Source organism: Rhipicephalus microplus, chromosome 5 (assembly GCF_043290135.1).
Source record: "Rhipicephalus microplus isolate Deutch F79 chromosome 5, USDA_Rmic, whole genome shotgun sequence".
Taxonomy (NCBI): domain Eukaryota; kingdom Metazoa; phylum Arthropoda; class Arachnida; order Ixodida; family Ixodidae; genus Rhipicephalus; species Rhipicephalus microplus.
The window spans coordinates 162,410,494-162,424,262 of record NC_134704.1 but is presented as its reverse complement, the minus strand read 5'-3'; the positions used below and the strand labels follow the sequence as shown (position 1 = coordinate 162,424,262).

General features: G+C 45.8%; 1 non-coding gene across 1 annotated transcript; it reads left to right on the top strand.

Moving 5' to 3' along the window:
- Positions 1-5,846: 5,846 nt before the first annotated feature.
- On the top strand, positions 5,847-5,918 carry TRNAW-CCA (transfer RNA tryptophan (anticodon CCA)). Its single transcript has one exon. It is a non-coding gene; the product is annotated as a tRNA-Trp (tRNA).
- The last annotated feature ends 7,851 nt before the right edge of the window (positions 5,919-13,769 follow it).

Sequence of the window (13,769 nt, the reverse complement as noted above, 5' to 3'; positions counted from 1 at the left end):
ACTTATTTGTCTGTCTACAATGACTTGTCTCTTTACCCGTGCTTCATTGACAGAAGGCCGAGCAAAACATGCTACCGCGTGTGTGCGAACGGCTACACTAAGTGTACTCGGTGGCGATACGGTAGCACGTCTGACTCCAGATCACAAGGTAGCGTGTTCGAATTACGTCCGGGTCAAAATCTCTTTTTTGTTATTTTCATATGTTTATCTTTTTTTTGTCTCTCTACGATGACTTGTCTCTTTACCTGTGCTTCATCGACAGAAGGCCGAGCAAAACATGCTACCGCGTGTGTACGAACGGCCACCCTAAACGGACTCGGTGGCGACATCGTAGCACGTCTGACTCCAGATCAGAAGGTTGCGCGTTTGAATCACGTCCGGATCAAATTCTCTTTTTTATTGTTTTCAACTATCTGTCTATCTACTTATTTGTCTGTCTACAATGACTTGTCTCTTTACCTGTGCTTCATCGACAGAAGGCCGAGCAAAACATGCTACCGCGTGTGTGTGAACGGTTACTCTAAGCGGACTCGGTGGCGCAACTTTAGCACGTGTGACTCCAGATCAGAAGGTTGTTTGTTCTAATCACGTGCGGGTCAAATTCTCTTTTTAATATTTTCATCTATCTGTCTATCTACTTATTTGTCTGTCTGCAATGACTTGTTCCTTTACATGTGCTTCATCGACAGAAGGCCGAGCAAAACATGCTACCACGTGTGTGCGAACGTCTGCCCAAAGCGCACTCGGTGGCGCAACTGTAGCGCGTCTAACTCCCGAAGAGAAGGTTGCGTGTTCTTATCACGTCTGGGTGAAATTCTCTTTTTATTATTTTCATCTATCTGTCTATCTACTTATTTGTCTGTCTACAATGACTTGTCCCTTTACCTGTGCTTCATCGACATAAGGCCGTGCAAAACATGCTACCAAGTGTGTGCGAACGGCTACCCTAAACGGACTCGGTGGCGCAACTTTAGCACGCCTGACTTCAGATCAGAAGGTTGCGTGTTCTAATCACGTCCGCGTCAAAATCTCTTTTTATTATTTTCATCTATCTGTCTATCTACTCATTTGTCTGTCTGCAATGACTTGTCTCTTTACCTGTGCTTCATCGAGAGAAGGCCGAGCAAAACAAGCTACCGCGTGTGTGCGAACGGTTACTCTGGGCGGACTCGGTGGCGCAACTTTAGCTCGTCCGACTCCAAATCAGAAGGTTGCTTGTTCTAATCACGTCCGGGTCAAATTCTCTTTTTATTATTTTCATCTATCTGTCTATCTACTTATTTTTCCTTCTACATTGACTTGTCCCTTTACCTGGGCTTCATCGACATAAGGCCGTGCAAAACATGCTACCACGTGTGTGCGAACGGCTACCCTAAGCGGACTTGGTGGCGAAACTTTCGCACGTCTGACTCCAGATCAGAAGGTTGCGTGTTCTCATCACGTCCGCGTCAAATTCTCTTTTTATTATTTTCATCTATCTGTCTATCTTCTTATTTGTCTGTCCACAATGACTTGTCTCTTTACCTGTGCTTCATCGACAGAAGGCCGAGCAAAACATGCTACCACGTGTGTGCGAATGGTTACCCTAAACGGACTCGGTAGCGACACGGTAGCACATCTGACTCCAGTTGAGAAGGTTGCGTGTTCGAATCGCGTCCGGGTCAAATTCTCTTTCTTATTATTTTCATCTGTCTATCTACTTATTTGTCTCTCTACAATGACTTGTCTCTTTACCTGTGCTGCATCGACAGAAGGCCGAGCAAATAATGCTACCGCGTGTGTGCGAACGGCTACACTAAGTGGACTCGGTGGCGACGCAGTAGCACGTCTGACTCCTGATCAGAAGGTTGCGGGTTCGAATCAAGTCCGTGTAAGGTTCTCTTTTTTACTATTTTCATCTATCTGTCTATCTACTTATTTGTCTGTCTACAATAACTTTTCTCTTTAGATGTGCTTGATTCACAGAAGGCCGAGCAAATTATGCTACCACGTGTGTGCGAACGGCAACCATAAACGGACTCGGTGGCGCAACTTCAGCACGTCTGACTCCAGATCAGAAGGTTGCGTGTTCTGATCACGTCCGCGTCAAATTCTCTTTTTAGTATTTTCATCTATCTGTCTATCTACTTATTTGTCTGTCTGCAATGACTTGTCCCTTTACCTGTGCTTTATCGACAGAAAGCTGAGCAAAACATGCTACCGCGTGTGTGCGAACGGCCACCCTAAATGGATTCGGTGCCGCAACGGTAGCGCGTCTGACTCTAGATCAGAAGGTAGCGTGTTCGAATCACGTTCAGGTCGAATTCTCTTTTTTATTATTTCCATCAATCTTTCTATCAACCTTTTTGTCGGTCTACAATGACTCGTTCTTTTACCTGTGCTTCGTCGATAGAAGGCCGAGCAAAACATGCTACCACGTGTGAGCGAACGGCTACCCTAAGCGGACTCGGTGGCGCAACTCTAGCACGTCTGACTCCAGATCAGAAGGTTCCGTGTTCTAACCACGTCCATGTCAAATTCTTTTTTTATTATTTTCATCTATCTGTCTATCTACTTATTTGTCTTTTTACAATGACTTGTTCTTTACCTGTGCTTCGTCGACAGAAGGCCGTGCAAAACCTGCTACCGCATGTGTGCGAACGGCCACCCTAAATGGACTTGGTGGCGAAACGGTAGCCCGTCTGACTCCAGATCAGAAGGTAGTGTGTTCGAATCACGTTCGGGTCAAATTCTCTTTTTTAATATTTTCATCTGTCTATCTACTTATTTGTCTGTCTACAATGACTTGTCTCTTTACCTGTGCTTCATCGACAGACGGCCGAGCAAAACGTGCTACCGCGTGTGTGCTAACGCCTACACTAAGTGGACTCGGTGGCGATAAGGTAGCACGTCTGACTCCAGATCACATGGTTGCGTGTTCGAATCACGTCTAGGTCAAATTCTCTTTTTTATTATTTTCAACTATCTGTCTATCTACTTATTTGTCTGTCTACAATGACTTGTCTCTTTACCTGTGTTTCATCGACAGAAGGCCGAGCAAAACATGCTACCGCATGTGTGCGAACGACTACCTTAAGCGGACGCGGTGGTGCAATTTTAGCACGTCTGACTCCAGATCAGAAGGTTGCGTGGTCCAATCACGTAAGGGTCAAATTCTCTTTTTTAATATTTTCATCTATCTGTCTATCTACTTATTTGTCTGTCTACCATGACTTGTCTCTTTACCTGTGCTTCATCGACAGAAGGCCGAGCAAAACATGCTACCGCGTGTGTGCGATGGGCAACCCTATAGGCGGACTTGGTGGCGCAACGGTACCACGTCTGACTCCAGATCAGAAGGTTGTGTGTTCGAATCACGTTTGGGTCAAATTCTCTTTTTATTATTTTCATCAATATGAATATTGACTTATTTGTCAGTCTACAATGAATTGTCCCTTTACTTAAGATTCGTCGACAGAAGGCCGAGCAAAACTTATACCACGTTTGTGCGAACGGCTGCCCTGAGCGGACTCGGAGGCGCAAGGGTAGCGCGTCTGAATCCCGATCAGAAGGTTGCGTGTTCTAATCACGCCTGGGTCAAATTCTCTTTTTATTATTTTCATCTATCTGTCTGTCTACTTATTTGTCGGTCTACAATGACTTGTCTCTTTACCTGTGCTTCATCGACTTAAGCCCGTGCATAACATGCTACCACGTTTGTGCGAACGGCTACTCTAAGCGAATTCGCTGGCGCAACTTTAGCACGTCTGACTCCAGACCAGAAGGTGCCGTGTTCTAATCACGTCCGTGTCAAATTCTCATTTTTATTGTTTTCAGCTATCTGTCTATCTACTTATTTGTCTGTCCAAAATGACTTGTCTCTTTACCTGTGCTTCATCGACAGATGGCCGTGCAAAAAATGCTATCGCGTGGGTGCGATGTCTGCCCAAAGCGCACTCGGTGGCGCAACTTTCGCACGTCTGACTCCAGATCAGAAGGTTGCGTGTTCTCATCACGTCCGCGTCAAATTCTCTTTTTATTATTTTCATCTATCTGTCTATCTTCTTATTTGTCTGTCTACAATGACTTGTCTCTTTACCTGTGCTTCATCGACAGAAGGCCGAGCAAAACATGCTACCACGTGTGTGCGAATGGTTACCCTAAACGGACTCGGTAGCGACACGCTAGCACATCTGACTCCAGTTGAGAAGGTTGCGTGTTCGAATCGCGTCCGCGTCAAATTCTCTTTCTTATTATTTTCATCTGTCTATCTACTTATTTGTCTCTCTACAATGACTTGTCTCTTTACCTGTGCTGCATCGACAGAAGGCCGAGCAAATAATGCTACCGCGTGTGTGCGAACGGCTACACTAAGTGGACTCGGTGGCGACGCAGTAGCACGTCTGACTCCTGATTAGAAGGTTGCGGGTTCGAATCAAGTCCGTGTAAGGTTCTCTTTTTTACTATTTTCATCTATCTGTCTATCTACTTATTTTTCCTTCTACATTGACTTGTCCCTTTACCTGGGCTTCATCGACATAAGGCCGTGCAAAACATGCTACCACGTGTGTGCGAACGGCTACCCTAAACGGACTCGGTGGCGCAACTTTAGCACGCCTGACTTCAGATCAGAAGGTTGCGTGTTCTAATCACGTCCGCGTCAAAATCTCTTTTTATTATTTTCATCTATCTGTCTATCTACTCATTTGTCTGTCTGCAATGACTTGTCTCTTTACCTGTGCTTCATCGACAGAAGGCCGAGCAAAACATGCTACCGCGTGTGTGCGAACGGTTACTCTGGGCGGACTCGGTGGCGCAACTTTAGCTCGTCCGACTCCAAATCAGAAGGTTGCTTGTTGTAATCACGTCCGGGTCAAATTCTCTTTTTATTATTTTCATCTATCTGTCTATCTACTTATTTTTCCTTCTACATTGACTTGTCCCTTTACCTGGGCTTCATCGACATAAGGCCGTGCAAAACATGCTACCACGTGTGTGCGAACGGCTACATTAAGCGGACTTGGTGGCGCAACTTTCGCACGTCTGACTCCAGATCAGAAGGTTGCGTGTTCTCATCACGTCCGCGTCAAATTCTCTTTTTATTATTTTCATCTATCTGTCTATTTTCTTATTTGTCTGTCTACAATGACTTGTCTCTTTACCTGTGCTTCATCGACAGAAGGCCGAGCAAAACATGCTACCACGTGTGTGCGAATGGTTACCCTAAACGGACTCGGTAGCGACACGGTAGCACATCTGACTCCAGTTGAGAAGGTTGCGTGTTCGAATCGCGTCCGGGTCAAATTCTCTTTCTTATTATTTTCATCTGTCTATCTACTTATTTGTCTCTCTACAATGACTTGTCTCTTTACCTGTGCTGCATCGACAGAAGGCCGAGCAAATAATGCTACCGCGTGTGTGCGAACGGCTACACTAAGTGGACTCGGTGGCGACGCAGTAGCACGTCTGACTCCTGATCAGAAGGTTGCGGGTTCGAATCAAGTCCGTGTAAGGTTCTCTTTTTTACTATTTTCATCTATCTGTCTATCTACTTATTTGTCTGTCTACAATAACTTTTCTCTTTAGATGTGCTTGATTCACAGAAGGCCGAGCAAATTATGCTACCACGTGTGTGCGAACGGCAACCATAAACGGACTCGGTGGCGCAACTTCAGCACATCTGACTCCAGATCAGAAGGTTGCGTGTTCTGATCACGTCCGCGTCAAATTCTCTTTTTAGTATTTTCATCTATCTGTCTATCTACTTATTTGTCTGTCTGCAATGACTTGTCCCTTTACCTGTGCTTTATCGACAGAAAGCCGAGCAAAACATGCTACCGCGTGTGTGCGAACGGCTACCCTAAATGGACTCGGTGCCGCAACGGTAGCGCGTCTGACTCCAGATCAGAAGGTTGCATGTTCGAATCACGTCCGGGTCAAAGTCTTTTTTTTTATTATTTTCATCTGTCTATCCACCTATTTGGCTGTCTACAATGACTGTCTTTTTACCTGTGCTTCATCGACAGAAGGCCGAGCAAAACATGCTACCGCGTGTGTGCGAGCGGCTACACTAAGTGTACTCGGTGGCGATACGGTAGCACGTCTGACTCCAGATCACAAAGTTGCGTGTTCGAATCACTTTCTGGTCAAATTCTCTTTTTTATTATTTTCATCTATCTGTCTATCTACTTATCTGTATGTCTACAATGACTTGTCTCTTTACCTGTGCTTCATCGACAGAAGGCCGAGCAAAACATGCTACCAAATGTGTGCGAATGGTTACCCTAGACGGACTCGGTGGCGACACGGTAGCACGTCTGACTCCAGATCAGAAGGTTGCGTGTTCGAATCACGTCCGGGTCAGATTGTCTTTTTTATTATTTTCATTTGTTTATCTTTTTATTTGTCCGTCTACGATGACTTGTCTCTTTACCTGTGCTTCATCGACAGAAGGCCGAGCAAAACATGCTACCGCGTGTGTACGAACGACAACACTAAGGGGACTCGGTGGGGACATGGTAGCACGTCTGACTCCAGAAAAGAAGGGTGCGTGTTCGAATCACATACGTGTTAAGTTCTCTTTTTTGTTATTTTCATCTGCCTATCTACCTCTTTGTCTGTCTACAACGACTTGTTTCTTTACCTGTGCTTCATCGATAGAAGGCCGAGCAAAACATGCTACCACGTGTGTGCGAACAGCTACACTAAGTGGACTCGGTGGCGACACGGTAGCACGTCTGACTCCAGATCAGAAGGTTGCGTGTTCGAATCACGTCCGGGTCAAGTACTCTTTTTATTATTTTCATCTGTCTATCTATTTATTTGTCTGTCTACAATGACATGTCTCTTTACCTGTGCTTCATCGACAGAAGGCCGAGCAAAACATGCTACCACGTGTGTGCGGACGGCTACCCTAAGCGGATTCGATGGCGACACGGTAGCACGGCTGACTCCAGATCAGAAGGTTGCGTGTTCGAATCACGTCCGGGTAAAATTCTTTTTTTAATATTTTCATCTATCTGTCTATCTACTTATTTGTCTGTCTACAATGACTCTTCTCTTTAGCTGTGCTTCCTCGACAGAAGGCTGAGCAAAACATGCTACCACGTGTGTGCGAACGGCCACCCTTAACGGACTCGGTGGCGACATGGTAGCACGTCTGACTCCAGATAAGAAGGTTGCGAGTTTGAATCACGTCCGGATCAAATTTCCTTTTTTATTATTATCATCAATCTGTCTATCTACTTATTTGTCTGTCTACAATGACTTGTCTCTTTACCTGTGCTTCATCGACAGAAGGCCGAGAAAACATGCTACCAAGTGTGTGCGAACGGCTGCCCTAAGCAGACTCGGCGGCGCAACGGTAGCGCGTCTGACACCAGATCAGAATGTTGCGTGTTCAAATCACGTGGGGGTCAAATTCTCTTTCTTATTGTTCTCAACTATCTGTCTACTTATTTGTCTGTCTACAATGACTACTCTCTTTACCTATGCTTCATGAACAGAAGGCCGAGCAAAACATGCTACCGCGTGTGTGCGAACGGCTACACAAAGTGGACTCGGTGGCGACACAGTAGCACGTCTGACTCCAGATCAGAAGGTTGCGGGTTCGAATCACGTTCGGGTCAAGTTCTCTTTTTTACTATTTTCATCTATCTGTCTACCTACTTATTTGTCTGTCTACAATGACTGTTCTCTTTAGGTGTGCTTCATCGACAGAAGGCCGAGAAAATCATGCTACCACGTGTGTGCTAACGGCTACCCTAAACGGACGCGGTGGCGACACGGTAGCAGGTCTGACTCCAGATCAGAAGGTTGCGAGTTTGAATTACGTCCAGGTCAAATTCGCTTTTTTATTATTTTCATCTATCTGTCTATCTACTTATTTGTCTGTCTACAAAAAGTTGTCTCTTTACCTGTGCTTCATCGACAGAAGGCCGAGCAAAACATGCTACCGCGCTTGTGCGCACGGCTACACTAAGTGGACTCGGTGGCGACCCGGTAGCACTTCTGACTCCAGCTCAGAAGGTTGCTTGTTCTAATCACGTCCGGGTCAAACTCTCTTTTATTATTTTCATCTATCTGTCTATCTACTTATTTGTCTGTCTGCAATGACTTGTTTCTTTACCTGTGCTTCATCGACAGAAGGCCGAGCAAAACATGCTACCGCGTGTGTGCGAACGGCTACACTAAGTACACTCAGTGGCGACCCGGTAGGACGTCTGACTACAGATCAGAAGGTTGCGTGTTCGAATCACGTCCATGTCAAGTTCTCTCTTTTATTATTTTCATCTATCTGTCTATCTGCTTATTTGTCTGTCTACAATGACTTGTCTCTTTACCTGTGTTTCATTGACAGAAGGCCGAGCAAAACATGCTACCACGGGTGTGTGAACGGCTGCCTTAAGTTAACTCGGAGGCGCAACGGTAGCGCGTCTGACTCCAGATCAGTAGGTTGCATGTTGGAATCACGTTCGGGTCAAATTTTCTTTTTTATTATTTTCATCAATTTTTCTATCTACCTACTTGTCGGTCCACAATGACTAGTTCTTTTACCTGTGCTTCATCGATAGAAGGTCGAGCTAAACATGCCACCACGTGTGTGCGAACGGCTACCCTAAATGGACTCGGTGGCGAACCGGTAGCGCGTCTGACTCCAGATCAGAAGGTTGCGTGTTCGAATCACGTCCAGGTCAAATTCTCTTTTTTATTATTTTCATCTGTCTATCCACTTATTTGTCTGTCTACAATGACTTGTCTCTTTACCTGTGCTGCATCGATAGAAGGCCGAGCAAATAATGCTTCGGCGTTTGTGCCAACGGCTACACTAAGTGGACTCGGTGGCGACACAGTAGCACGTCTGACTACTGATGAGAAGGTAGCGGGTTCGAATCACGTCCGTGTCAAGTTCTCTTTTTTACTATTTTTCATCTATCTGTCTATCTACATATTTGTCTGTCTATATTGTCTCTTCTCTTTAGATGTGCTTCATCGACAGAAGGCCGAGCAAATCATGCTACCACGTGTGTGCGAATGGCTACCCTAAACGGACGCGGTGGCGACACGGTAGCACGTCTGACTCCAGATCAGAAGGTAGCGTGTTCGTATCACGTCCGGGTAAAATTCTCTTTTTATTATTTTCATCTATCTGTGTATCTACTTATTTGTCTGTCTACAATGACTTCTCTCTTTACCTATGCTTCATAGACAGAAGGCCGAGCAATACATGCTACTGCCTGAGTGCCAACGGCTACACTAAGTCAACTCGGTGGCGACCCGGTAGGACGTCTGACTCCAGATCAGAAGGTTGCGTGTTCGAATCACGTCCATGTCAAGTACTCTCTTTTATTAGTTTCATCTATCTGTCTATTTACTTATTTGTCTGTCTACAATGACTTGTCTCTTTACCTTTGCTTCATCGACAGAAGGCCGAGCAAAACATGCTACCACGTGTGTGCGAACGGCTGCCCTGAGCGGACTCGGAGGTGCAATGGTAGCGCGTCTGACTCCAGATCAGTAGGTTGCATGTTCGATTCACGTCCGCGTCAAATTCTCTTTTAGTATTTTCATCTATCTGTCTATCTACTTATTTGTCTGTCTGCAATGACTTGTCCCTTTACCTGTGCTTCATCGACAGAAGGCCGAGAAAACATGCTACCACATGCGTGCGAACGGCTACCTTAAGCGGACTCGGTGGCGCAACTTTAGCACGCCTGACTTCAGATCAGAAGGTTGCGTGTTCTCATCACGTCTGTGTCAAATTCTCTTTTTATTATTTTCATCTATCTGTCTATCTACTTATTTGTCTGTCTGCAATGACTTGTCCCTTTACCGGTGCGTCATCGACAGAAGGCCGTGCAAAACATGCTATCGCGTGTGTGCGAACGTCTGCCCAAAGCGCACTCGGTGGCGCAACTGTAGCGCGTCTCACTCCCGATGAGAAGGTTGCGTGTTCTAATCACGTTTGGGTGAAATTCTCTTTTTATTATTATCCTCTATCTGTCTATCTACCTATTGGTCCTTCTACAATGACTTGTCTCTTTACCTGTGCTTCGTCGACAGAAGGCCGTGCAAAACATGCTACCGCGTGTGTGCGAACGGCCACCCTAAATAGACTCGGTGCCGCCACGGTAGCGGGTCTGACTCCAGATCAGAAGGTTGCGTGTTCGCATCACGTCCGCGTCAAATTCTCTTTTTATTATTTTCTTCTATCTGTCTATCTACTTATTTGTCTGTCTGCAATGACTTGTCCCTTTACGGGTGCTTCATCGACAAAAGGCCGTGCAAAACATGCTATCACGTGTGTGCGAACGTCTGCCCAAAGCGCACTCGGTGGCGCAACTGTAGCGCGTCTGGCTCCCGATGAGAAGGTTGCGTGTTCTAATCACGTCTGGGTGAAATTCTCTTTTTATTATTTTCATCAATCTTTCTATCTACCTATTTGTCTGTCTACAATGACTCGTTCTTTTACCTGTGCCTCATCGATAGAAGGCCGAGCAAAACATGCTACCACGTGTGTGAAAAAGGCTACCCTAAAAGGACTCGGTGCCGCAACGGTAGCGCGTCTGACTCCAGATAAGAAGGTTGCATGTTCGAATCACGTCCGGGTCAAATTCTGTTTTTTATTATTTTCATCTGTCTATCCACTTATTTGTCTGTCTACAATGACTTGTCTCTTTAGCTTTGCTTCCTCGACAGAAGGCCGAGCAAACATGCTGCCGCGTGTGTGCGAACGGCCACCCTAAACGGACTCGGTGGCGACATGGTAGCACGTCTGACTCCAGATCAGAAGGTTGCGAGTTTGAATCACGTCCGGATCAAATTTCCTTTTTTATAATTTTCATCAATCTGTCTAGCTACTTATTTGTCTGTCTACAATGACTTGTCTCTTTACCTGTGCTTCATCGACAGAAGGCCGAGAAAACATGCTACCACGTGTGTGCGAACGGCTGCCCTAAGCAGACTCGGCGGCGCAACGGTAGCGCGTCTGACACCAGATCAGAAGGTTGCGTGTTCAAATCACGTGGGGGTCAAATTCTCTTTTTTACTATTTTCATCTATCTGTCTATCTACTTATTTGTCTGTCTACAATGACTGTTCTCTTTAGGTGTACTTCATCGACAGAAGGCCGAGAAAATCATGCTACCACGTGTGTGCGAACGGCTACCCTAAACGGACACGGTGGCGACACGGTAGCAGGTCTGACTCCAGATCAGAAGGTTGCGAGTTTGAATTACGTCCAGGTCAAATTCGCTTTTTTATTATTCTCATCTATCTGTCTATCTACCTATTTGTCTGTCTATAATGACTCTTCTCTTTATGTGTGCTTCATCGACAGAAGGCCGAGCAAATCATGCTACCACGGGTGTGCGAACGGCTATGCTAAGTGGATTCGGTGGCGACACGGTAGCGCGTCTGACTCCAGCTCAGAAGGTTGCTTGTTCTAATCACGTCCGGGTCAAACTCTCTTTTTATTATTTTCATCTATTTGTCTATCTACTTATTTGTCTGTCTGCAATGACTTGTCTCTTTACCTGTGCTTCATCGATAGAAGGCCGAGCAAAACATGCTACCACGTGTGTGCGAACGGCTACCCTAAATGGACTCGGTGGCGAAATGTTAGCGCGTCCGACTCCAGATCAGAAGGTTGCGTGTTCGAATCGCGTCCGGCTCAAATTCTCTTTCTTATTGTTTTCATCTGTCTATTTATTTATTTGTCTGTCTACAATGACTTGTCTCTTTACCTGTGCGGCATCGACAGAAGGCCGAGCAAATAATGCTTCCGCGTGTGTGCGAACGGCTACACTAAGTGGACTCGGTGGCGACACAGTAGCACGTCTGACTCCTGATCAGAAGGTTGCGGGTTCGAATCACATCCGTGTCAAGTTCTCTTTTTTACCATTTTCATCTATCTGTCTATCTACATATTTGTATGTCTACAATGACTCTTCTCTTTAGATGTGCTTCATCGACAGAAGGCCGAGCAAATCGTGCTACCACGTGTGTGCGAATGGCTACCCTAAACGGACGCGGTGGCGACACGGTAGCACGTCTGACTCCAGATCAGAAGGTTGCGTGTTCGTATTACGTCCGGGTAAAATTCTCTCTTTATTATTTTCATCTATCTGTCTATCTACTCATTTGTCTGTCTACAATGACTTCTCTCTTTACCTAAGCTTCATCGACAGAAGGCTGAGCAATACATGCTACTGCGTGTGTGCGAACGGCTACACTAAGTCAACTCGGTGGCGACCCGGTATTACGACTGACTCCAGATCAGAAGGTTGCGTGTTCGAATAACGTCCATGTCAAGTACTCTCTTTTATTATTTTCATCTATCTGTCTATCTACTTATTTGACTGTCTACAATGACTTGTCTCTTTACCTGTGCTTAATCGACAGAAGGCCGAGCAAAGCATGCTACCACGTGTGTGCGAACGGCTGCCCTGAGCGGACTCGGAGGTGCAGTGGTAGCGAGTCTGACTCCAGATCAGTAGGTTGCATGTTCGAATCACGTCCGGGTCAAATTCTCTTTTTATTATTTTCATCTATCTGTCTATCTACTTATTTGTCTGTCTACAATGACTTGTCCCTTTACCTGTGCTTCATCGACATAAGGCCGTGCAAAACATGCTACCACGTGTGTGCGAACGGCTACCCTAAGCGGACTTGGTGGCGCAAATTTAGCACGTCTTACTTCAGATCAGAAGGTTGCGTGTTCTAATCACGTCCGCGTCAAATTCTCTTTTGAGTATTTTCATCTATCTGTGTATCTACTTATTTGTCTGTCTGCAATAACTTGTCCCTTTACCTGTGCTTCATCGACAGAAGGCCGAGCAAGATATGCCACCACGTGTGTGCGAACGGTTACTCTAAGCGGACTCGGTGGCGCAACTTTAGCACATTTGACTCCAGATCAGAAGGTTGCTTGTTCTAATCACGTCCGGGTCAAATTCTCTTTTTATTATTTTCATCTATCTGTCTATCTACTTATTTGTCTGTCTACAATGACTTGTCTCTCCACCTGTGCTTCGTCGACAGAAGGCCGTGCAAAATCTGCTACCGCGTGTGTGCGAACGGCCACCCTAAATGGACTCGGTGCCGCCACGGTAGCGCGTCTGACTCCAGATCAGTAGGTTGCATGTTCGAATCACGTCCGGGTCAAATTCTCTTTTTATTATTTTCATCTATCTGTCTATCTACCTAATTGTCTGTCTACAATGACTTGTCCCTTTATCTGTATTTTGTCGACAGAACGCCGTGCAAAACATGCTACCGCGTGTGTGCGAACGGCCACCCTAAATGGACTCGGTGCCGCAATGGTAGCGCGTCTGACTCCAGATCGGAAGATTGCGTGTTCGAATCAATTTCGGGTCAAATTCTCTTTTTTATTATTTTCATCAATCTTTCTATCTACCTACTTGTCTGTCTACAATGACTTGTCTCTTTACCTGTGCTTCATCGACAGAAGGCCGTGCAAAACATGCTATCGCGTGTGTGCGAACGTCTGCCCAAAGCGCACTCGGTGGCGCAACTGTAGGGCGTCTGACTCCCGATGAGAAGGTTGCGTGTTCTAATCACGTCTGGGTGAAATTCTCTTTTTATTAATTTCGTCTATCTGTCTATCTACCTATTTGTCCTTCTACAATGACTTGTCTCTTCACCTGTGCTTCGTCGACAGAAGGCCGTGCAAAATATGCTACCGCGTGTGTGCGAACGGCCACCCTAAGTGGACTCGGTGCCGCCACGGTAGCGTGTCTGACTCCAGATCAGAAGGTTGAGTGTTCGAA